This window comes from Hemiscyllium ocellatum, chromosome 2, assembly GCF_020745735.1.
Source record: "Hemiscyllium ocellatum isolate sHemOce1 chromosome 2, sHemOce1.pat.X.cur, whole genome shotgun sequence".
Taxonomy (NCBI): Eukaryota; Metazoa; Chordata; class Chondrichthyes; order Orectolobiformes; family Hemiscylliidae; genus Hemiscyllium; species Hemiscyllium ocellatum.
This window is the reverse complement of record NC_083402.1, coordinates 32459991-32470635: the sequence shown is the minus strand read 5'-3', so window position 1 is coordinate 32470635 and position 10645 is coordinate 32459991.

Sequence of the window (10645 nt, the reverse complement as noted above, 5' to 3'; positions counted from 1 at the left end):
CTCTTTACTGGACTATCAAGACAAAGCACTAAGAGAGAGGTCTGTATGGGGGCAACAACAATAACCTATCCTACCCAAGTCTGTGTGCAGCCTCTTCTCCAAAATCACTCAGGAAGCTGGAGGCACATCTACATAGTCAAGCTTTAATGATTGATACATTTCAGCAACTCACCAAGGCCTTCTCAGTAGCACCTTCTGAACAAATGACCGTTATCATCTAGAACAGCAAATGGGACTACCACGACCTGCAAATGCTCATCAGATCAAATAACTATCAAACTGTGTCAAATAGCCTGCAACTTCCTACCTGACAGAATTGGAGCCATTATTTCACAGGGGTCAACACCTGCCTTCTCAAAGGCAATTAGGAAAAGCCCATCCATAAATGCACACATCCCATTAAAGAAGAATTTAAAAATGGAAAATATACAAGGCAATTTTGTTTTGACACTGATCTTCAGTTTACAGTCATCAAGCCTTAGTTTATTTCTGGTTATTTTAAAGTCTTTGTAATAGTTGAAGAAATATGTGTTTTGAATAGGTGGGAAGTAATTAACAAAATTTGAAAGTAGATTTCTGACAGAAGGAAGGGTTTCAGAAGTTAAGATTGTACAGTTGTACCAAACAGATTCTGGCAGATACAGGCTTCTGTAAAATACTGATGAGATCAGAAGGATACCAGCATGGAAACTTAAATTGCCAAGGAGCAGCCAATCCAGATGGAATGAAGTACCATCCAGTACCTCAACAGACAGGGTCGCAGTTTGGGTTGCCGCCAAAACCAGCATTTATAGCTCACCCTTGGTTGGCTTGAACATTGCATGGCATTCTGCCAACAGATGATGGACAAGCCATGTTAGTACAAGACAGGAGAGCTGAAAATGTGTTGCTGGTTAAAGCGCAGCAGGTCAGGCAGCATCCAAGGAACAGGAAATTCGACGTTTCGGGCATAAGCCCTTCATCAGGAAAGGCTTATGCCCGAAACGTCGAATTTCCTGTTCCTTGGATGCTGCCTGACCTGCTGCGCTTTAACCAGCAACACATTTTCAGCTCTGATCTCCAGCATCTGCAGACCTCACTTTTTCCTCGAGACGGGAGAGAGCCAACTGGGCTTTTTCATCAATATAAAAGCTTCATAGTCATGTTTTTTCTGAAACTAGGGGCAGGATTCTTCCTCTTGGGTTCAGATCATGCACACACACAGGAGAAGCAGAAACCACCCAGGAATGATTTTACTTGAATTGACCAACTAGGGGTCAGAGGACAGTGACAGACGGCAGTGAGCTCTCTCAAATGGAATGTCAATATCTTCCAATTCTGAGACAGGTTAAACCTGTAATGGTAAGAGAAAATTGGGGTATCTCACACAAACACATACAAAATAGGAGCAGAATTAGGCATTCAGCCGCTCAAGCCTGCTCCACAATTCATTAGGAGCAGCACGGAAAAGGAACTGAAGACAACAGCACTAACTATGGACATCCCTCCTTTGCTACATCCTGTAAGTGATATCCAATTTAGATGATGACAATACTGGACAAGTTGGATTCCAAAGTGAAACCTGGCTTAACAGAACGTAATTTAATTTTTGCGATTTGTTTTGCATGTGGCCACACTGAACATACTCCAAGAGGCTGTCAATGCACTTTTAACAAAAGACCAAAGTTCTTTCACAAAAAGGGGAAAAGAAACAAGCTACTTGATTCCTAAAAGACCTACTTGAATGGTCTTATTACAAATATCATACAAGATTCAAGTCTGCTGCACTCAACAACCTTTCAGATACTCAAAACTTCAGTGAAGGATCATGATACTTCAATTTTAAGCTCCTTATTTAACTGGCATGGCTGCGGTTGATATCTGGAGCTTTCCATATGGGTTTCCCATAGCCTCAAGTTGCAACCATTTTCTGTATCTGGAGGTTACTTGTAATCTACTCAGGTGATTCGCCCCAGCTCTGAAACACAGCCTGAACTTCTGGATGGGTCTGACTTTGGATACTGAACTCCTATCACTGGACACTAGCACTTTTTTGATCTCTCCTATCCGTGTTTCTAACACAATGAACTGTTCACCTCAAGCTCTGCTCCAAGGTTGTAAATCCCCATTAAAAAATTAACAACAAACTTAAGTTGACACTTGAAAAATTAAACTAGAGTAACAAATCTTAAATTGAACTAGAACTATTCTTTCCTTCTTAATACCCACAATATCGATTTAGAAATCAAACTTAAAACCATAGACAATGTTTCTACAGTGGAATCCAAGGTACAAAATTATGATAATATTAGAAACCATCACAGAATTGACAAAGGCAGCTATTGTAGTTCAGGTTTTAACAAATATTTCTAGAACTGTAAAACATGACTTTGATTAAATGCAAAGTCCACTGCATAATGTTTTGAACTTTGGGGTGCCTTGTCTAGGTCAAAGTCAAATGGCAGCTTTTGCAGAGATGTGAACCACCCACACTTCAGTGTTTGAGGATATAGACACAGGAGCCATTAAATTTGCCAGGGAAAAGACTGCTGTTCCTTTGGCCTGGGTATTCTGGTACAGGGAAGCAACTTCATCTCGGAAGTATTAGCAATGATAGGCAATCACTTCTTGCAAAAGAAAGTACAAAAATGCTCCATTCTGATTAATCAAGATGTACATTGCAGCCCTAAAGAGCAAATAGCTGGCATCCTTCCAGCAGTCCCTATTGTTCCTGTGACTGACCGCCACAACCAGATATTGAGTACTTTGGACATTTGAGAACTCAGAGCCATATTAGTGCAAACTAGTGAACAATTATTGTCTACTGACAATATTTGTACAGGACGTGGTTAAGCAGGAATTTATTAAAACCTTCTCTCAAGTGCCAGTTCCATGTGATCTGACGTCACTGACAACTCTCGCTAGCTATTAGAATGACAGCTGTTAACCCCTTATGGTACAGCAATATTCTGGACAATCTTTCTCGGCAATGAGTTGAATTGCATCATTGATACAGCTGGACAATCTGGCAGGACCAACAGCAAACTGAGAGCTCTAGGGATTCAGTGGCAGTGTCCCTATCTCTGAAATAGGAAGCACAGGTTCAAGTCCTATCTGCTTCAGATATACATAATGACATCTCTGAACAGGTTGATTAGAAAATATCTAACCATTCTGTTGGTGCAACGGTAGCAAAAAAACCTCAAAATGCATGCCAGACACCATAGCCAGACTCCTGATGGAAGTAGCAAAATGCTCCAAGTTGTACATTTTCAAGTTGTACAATGTAAATGAAGCACTGCGTTGATATATCTAGTCGATGACAGATAGATTCATCTATTCCAAGATAAACATCCTGTGTGTCTCGAGAATGCAAGGTCAAAACCAACAGGAGCAAAGTAGCATTCTTTGACAACCAGCACCTGCTCCTGACCAACTGTCACTTCCAAAGCATGACGCGGAAGCAATCAAGGCAACCTCCCTGGTACTCAGGGGTGATTATTCCCTGTGCTTATGTGGGAGATTCGAGAAAAATCAGTAGAGGTAATCAGGTCCGTCAACACGAGTGAAATTCCCCTCAGCAACACGTTACAGGTTTGCAGGATTGGATCAGCTCAGACCTTACAGAAGAATTGAACTTCCTGCTCATGCAACCCATTGAGAAGAGAAAGTGATTGAGGGAGTTAAAGTGCATTTGTTTGGAAATAGTGTGCTAACATGGATAGGGAACTGGCTGGCAGACAGGCAACAAACAACAGGAATAACAGGGTCATTCACTGACTGGCAGCCAGTAACTAATAGTGTACCAAAACAAATCAGTGCTTGGACCCCAGCTAGTCTCAATATTTCAGGTATTTTAGGTGTCTGAAGTGAATTCCTCAAATTCCAGGAGTGGCAATTACTGTTTTAGATGCTGTTGCATTGTTTGGGAACTTTGGGGGAAGGAAAGATAAAATCAAAACAATGGCACTTTTAAAAAGGAGGAAGATAGACAAAGGCAATGACCACAGGGTCAGAGATAAAACAAAAGCTACACTGCTGTCTGGCCCAGCAGTGACTCTGCACAGTTACTGTCCTTGCTGTTTGAGTTCATGTATCTCCGGACATCGGAGTGTGCCTGGGAAAAATTAAACAGCAAAATTCACAGCTGACCTCGGAGGAACCTGTGTGGGAGATCACACAGCACAGGAACAGATCAGTGCATAGTTCTACATGCAATCTTGCTGTAAGTCTACAATAGTGAGTAGAGTGGGTTCTTTCTTGATTATGTTTTATTAAGATCTGTCCCTTGATTAAATTTTAAAAATAGAAACCATAAGTATTAAGTTAGCCTGGAGCAGTGTTTTCTTTAGAACAATAAGATGGTGCTATTTTCTGGGTCTGCAGATTGGGAAGGAGCAAAGGTGGCCTTTAGATAAGCTCTTTCTATCAGATGTGGGAGTTTAGGAAGAGTTTCCGTGTTACTGATTATATCTGCAGGAAAAATCTTTTGTTGCAAATACCATCAGATTGCATGCATCGGTTAGAGTGGCAGTTAGATGCAATGAGGAATTTACAAGAGCTAGGGGGTGTGATGGATGGCAGTTATAGGAAGGGAGAAAAGCTGCAGATATAGTCAGGTAGATGGGCTACCTAGAGAAAAGGGAGGAGAGGGAGTCAGAGACAGTGCAGGAGTCTCCTGTGGCTATCCCCAACTCGAACTGATGGATTCTCAGGGAAACGTAGCACAAACGGCCAAGTTTCTGGCACCAAGAATGGCTGTAAAATAATGAGGGGTACATCGGGTTCCAAGCGATCGATTGTGATAGGGGACTCTGTAGTCAGAGGCACAGACAGATGTTTCTGTGACCAGCAGCAAAAAATCATAATAGTGTGTTGCCTCCCTGATGCCAGGATCAAGGATATCTCATTGAGGGTGCAAAATGTTCTCAAGGGGGAAGAGGTCCTAGCAGGTGGTCATTGTACACATTGGAACCAATGATATAGGAAGGGAAAAAGATGAGATCCTGAAGGGAGAGTATAGAAAATTAGGCAGGAATTTAAAAAGGAGATCCTCAGTAAGCAATATCTGGATTATTCCCAGTGCTACGAGCTAGTGAGCGTAGGAATGGGAGGATAGAGCAAGTGAACGTGTGGTGAGGAGCTGGTGCAGGGTAGATGGGTTCACATTTTTGGACCATTGAGATCTCTTCTGGGATTGAAGTGATCTGTACAAGAAGGATGGATTGTACTTGAAGTGGAAGGGAACTAATATACTGGCAGGGAGATTTGCTAGAGCTGCTCAGGGGGGACTTAACCTAGTAAGGGGGTGGGGGGTTATGGCAGGGGATTTTAACTTTCTAGAGTGGGATTGCCATAGTGTTAAGGGTTTAGATGGAGTGGAATCTGTTAACATGTATACAAGAAAATGTTCTGATGCAATATGTGGATGTACCTACTAGAGAAGGAGCAAAACCTGATTACAGCGGTGCTGGAAAAGCACAGCAGGTCAGGCAGCATCCAAGGAGCAGGAAAATCGATGTTTCGGGCAGGAGCCCTTCACTCTAATCTCCTGCATCTGCAGTCCTCATTTTCGCCAAGGTGCAAAACTTCAACTAATCTTGGAAAAGAAGGCAGGGCAGGTGATTGAGGAGTTAGTGGGGGAGCACTTTGGGGTCAGTGACCATAAATCTATTAGTTTTAGAATAGTGATTGGGGGGGGGTTGGAGGAAGGGAAGAGGGAGCGGAAACAGATGTTTGCAGGACGGTGGGGAAATGGGAAGCCTTCATAAATGAGATAATGAGAGTCCAGAGACAAAATATTCCTGTTAGTGAACTGCAAGGCTGGTAGGTGTAGGGAATGCTGGATGACTAAAGAAAGGGTTTGGTTCAGAAAAAGAAGGATGCATACGTTAGGTATAAACAGCACACCCGGAAGCGGCAAGGACAGACCACTACAAATGCCGGAAGAAACATCAAAGAAGCGCTTCGCAGGAGGCTCCACAGCACTGATGATGTCTCCTAGCCAGGGGACGAAACGTTTGCAACAAAAACTTCCAGCTCGGCGAACAGAACCACTACAACAAGCACCCGAGCTACAAATCTTCGCACAAACTTTGATCAAGTGAATCCTTAAAAATATAAAAGTGGTAAGAAGCATACTTAAGAGGGAAATCAGGAGTAAAAAGGGGACATGGGATGGCTTTGGCAAACAGGATTAAGGAGAATCCAAAAGGTTTTACAAATACACTAAGGACAAAAGGGTAACTTGGGCTAGAATAGGGCCCCTCAAAAATCAGCAAGGCAGCCTACGTGTGGAGCCGTGGGAGATACTAAACGAGTATTTTGCATCAGTGCTTACTGTGGAGGAGGAGGACATGGAAGATCTAGAACGTGCGTAAATAGATGGTGATATCTTGAAAAATGTCCACATTGCAGGTGGTGGTGGTGCTGGATGTCTCGAAATGCATCTGGGTGGATAAGTGCCTAGCAGCTGATCAGGTGTACTCGAGAACTCTGTGGGAAGCAAGGGAAACGATTACTGGGCCTCTTGCTGAGATAACTGTATCATCGATTGCTACAGTGAGGAAGGTTAATGTGGTACCACTATTTAAGAAAGATGGTAAGGGCAAGCTAGGGAACTATAGACCAGTGAGCCTGGCGTTGGTGGTGGGCAAGTTGTTGAAGATAATCTTGAGGGACAGGATTTACACGTATTTGGAAAGGCAAAGATTGATTAGAGATAGTCAGCATGACTTTGTGCATGGGAAGTCATGTCTCATAAACTTCAATGAGATTTTTAAAGTAGTAACGAAGACAATTGATGAGGGCAGAGCGGTGGACGTGATCAATGTAGAATTCAGTAAGGGGTTCAACAAGGTTCCTCATGGTAGACTGATTAGGAAGATTACATCTCTTAGAATACAGGGAGAACTAGCCAAAGGTAGAAGACAAAGGGTGGTGGTGGAGGGTTACTTTTCAGACTGGAGGCCTGGGTGCTGGGTCCACAGCTTTTTGTAATTTACATAAATGATTTGGATGTGAACATATGAGGTATAGTTAATAGGTTTGCAGATGATACCAAAATTGGAGGTGTAGTGGACAGCAGAGAAGGTTACCTCAGATTACAACGGGATCTTGATCAGATTGGCCAATGGGCTAAGGAGTGGCAGATGGAGTTTAATGTAGATAAATGTGAGGTGCTGCATTTTGGGAAATCAAATCTTAGCAGGACTTATACACTTAATGGTAAGGGCCTGGGGAGTGTTGCTGAACAAAGAGACCTTGGAGTCCAGATTCATAGTTCCTTGAAAGTGAAGTCGCAGGGAGCTAGGATAATGAAGGCGGCATTTGGTATGCTTTCCTTTATTGGTCAGAGTATTGAGTATGGGAGTTGGGAGGTCATGTTACGGCTATACAGGACATTGGTTAGATCACTGTTGGAATATTGCGTGCAATTCTGGTCTCCCTTCTATTTGAAAGCTGTTGTGAAACTTGAAAGGGTTCAGAAAAGAGTTGGAGGATTTGAGCTTAGGGAGAGGCTGAATAGGATGGGGTTGTTTTCTCTGAAGCATTGGAGGCTGAGGGGTGACCTTATAGAGGTTTATAAAATCATGAGTGGCATGGATTGGGTAAATAGACAAGGTCTTTTCCCTGGGGTTGGGGAGTCCAGAACTAGAAGGCATGGGTTTAGGGAAAGAGGGGAAAATTTTAAAAAGGGACCCAAGGGGCAACTTTTTCACACAGAGGCTGGTGCATGTACAGAATGAGCTGCCAGAGGGAGTGATGGAGGCTAGTATAATTACATCATTTAAAAGGCATCTGAATGAATATATGAATAGGAAGGGTTTACAGGGATATGGGCCAAGTGCTGGCAAATGGGACTAGATTAGGTTAGGACATCTGGGCAGCATGGACAAGTTGGACTGAAGGGTCTATTTCCATGCTGTACATCTCTACGTCTCTATGTTCATGCTTTCCATGAAGGAACAAAATGTAATATCCCCACCTTTGCAGAAGATGTAAAGCTGAGTGGGAGGGTGAATTGAGAGGAGGATGCAGAAATTCTTCAGTGCGATTTGGACAAATTGAGTGAATGGGCAAATTCATGGTAGATGAAGTAAAATGTGGATAAATGTGTGGTTATTCACTCTGGTAGCAAAAACAGGAAGGTGGATGATCATCTGACAGTGATTGATTGGGAAAGAGGGAGCTGCACAGAGACTTGTATGTCCTTGTGCAGTGTGCAGAAAAGGCAGCAAACAGTATGTTGGTCTTCACAGAGGACAGCAGTGAATATGTCTTGCTGCAATTGTATAGGGTCTTGGTGGAGTATTGCGTGCAATTTTAGTCTCCCTAGCAGAAGACGGATGTTTTGGCTATGGAGGGAGTGCAACAGAGGTTTACCAGGCTGATTCCTGTGACGGCAGAGCTGGCGATATGAAGACAGGCTGGATTGGTCAGGACTAAGCTAAATGCAATTTTTAAAAAATGAGGGGGATATTTCATAGAAACCTGGAAAACTCTAACAGGACTGGACATAATCAAGGCAGGGAAGATGTTCCTGATGACTGGGAATCCTAGAACCAGAGGTCACTGTCTGAGGGGTAGGCAATTTAGAACTGAGATGAGGAGAATTATTTTCACCCAGAGCGCGGTGAGCCTGTCATAGAAATCAGTTGAGGCCAAAACACTGTTTTCAAGAAGGAGATAGATATTTTTCTTAGAACTAAAGCAGGAACAGGGTTCTGAGTTGAACCATCAGCCATGACCATATTGATGTATGGGCTCAAAGGGCTGAACAGCTGTCTCCTACCTCTATTTTCTACATTTCTATATTTCCTAGATAGTAGCCTCCATGCCAAGATTTATAACTGGCAGTTGATGCTAAAGATGTTGCTGAAGCAGACACAGTTATTGCATTTCCCACACCACTCAAGAAATGCTACTTTTTGCTTGATCCCAAATCCATTATCTTCCACACTGGCCTCAAAATCTGGTCCTCTTCAGTTATTCAGCATTCTGTTTGAGAGGACTGAAACCTGTCCTATAGACACAACTCCCTGCCTAATATACAGTTAAAACCAAAGCATCTTGCCCACTTCACAATATTATGAGAAAGCTTTGGTGAAGTGCTTCAGGACCAAGCCAAACAACTAATCATTGCCAGACAGTGAAAAGGGCTATAAAACTAGAAAGGAAAGTAAGAGAGTGAGAAAGCCAGCACGGGCCAATTAACATAAATCACTTTAAGAGTCCAGTACAAGCCAGACAGAAACTCAACAATTTGCAGCCTACAGCTCATGAAAAACCACACTGATCAACCAAACTACCACAACCTAGAAAAGATCTCTACACAGTTTCTATGACAGCAGAGAACAGGACTGTTAACACTTTTATAGAGGAAGGTAATCTTACCACTGATCACATAAATAAAAATAAATTTGCAAACCATTAGACCTTGCACTCTGCCTCAGTCCACACAATCCGTAACTAACCTCCTGGAACATACGTGCTCAGTTAATCCCTGACTGTAGCCGGTGAGTACCAGATTCCAGTCAGGGAAAGCAGCAAAGGCCAACGATAATCCAGAGCAATTCTATAAGCCTGTACATCGTGAGTAAATACACACCTGCTGAAATTCCATGTCAGTGAGCAGAACATCTCCAAACACTTACACAAGGTGAAAGAATCACATTCAGCAACAAGCTCATACCATTTTCCTTTCATGGGAAAACAAATTATTGAGGCACTACCTCCTATATCTTTACCTGGACTATAGAGCTCTTGGGATTATACGTCAGAGGATGCTCTCACAACTAGCAAGTTAGGGCTCAGTATACAATATGACGACAATACTATTGCGAAAGATAACTGTGGCATCATATTCAGTTACCTTTCAAGTAGTCAGTGCTTGCTAAATACAAGTATATCTGCTTGTCAACATGGCACATCCTTATTGATTAGTGATTCAAGCTCATCTGGAAATCTAGCCTTTCAGTGCTTTAGAACTTAGGTTGATTTATTCTGGCTCAGTAGAAACTTCAACTTCCCCAACTATTACACAACCAATCTATCAAATGAACTAAACCAATGGTGAGATTGGCATGCCATTCAAGATAGGCAAACATAATAAAGATAAACACACCTCCTCCTTATTCCAAACTTTTACAGTTGAAGTTGTTGTCTTATATTTTTGAGACTTCAACAGCTGAAACCTCATGTCTTGTCGACAAGGGGCTATAAGTAGGCCTCAAACTCCTTCAATAAAATGGAAAGGCTAGAAACAAAGTGCTGCCCTTACCAAATATAGTTTCCTCAACTTGAGGAAGCATCATCCTCTTTGAAAATGGTGACATTGTTGGAGAAACTCAAAAGTCTGGTAGCATCTTGTGGAAAACTTAACTCTTTGTAGAAAGATTCATTTGGACTTCAACGGTTAGTTTCTCTCTCACTCTCCCCACATGTGCTGCCAGAATGGCTGAGTTTCACCAGCTCTCTCACTAGCATGGGGAGCTGATGAGGTAGTGGCATTATCACTGGACTATTAAATCCAGAAACTTAGCTGGCGACCTGAGATCAAATCTTGCCACAGCAGATGGTGGAATCTGAATTCAATTTTTAAACATCTGGAATTGAGAATCTACTGAAGACCGTGAAACCATTGCCAATTGTCGGAAAAAAACAA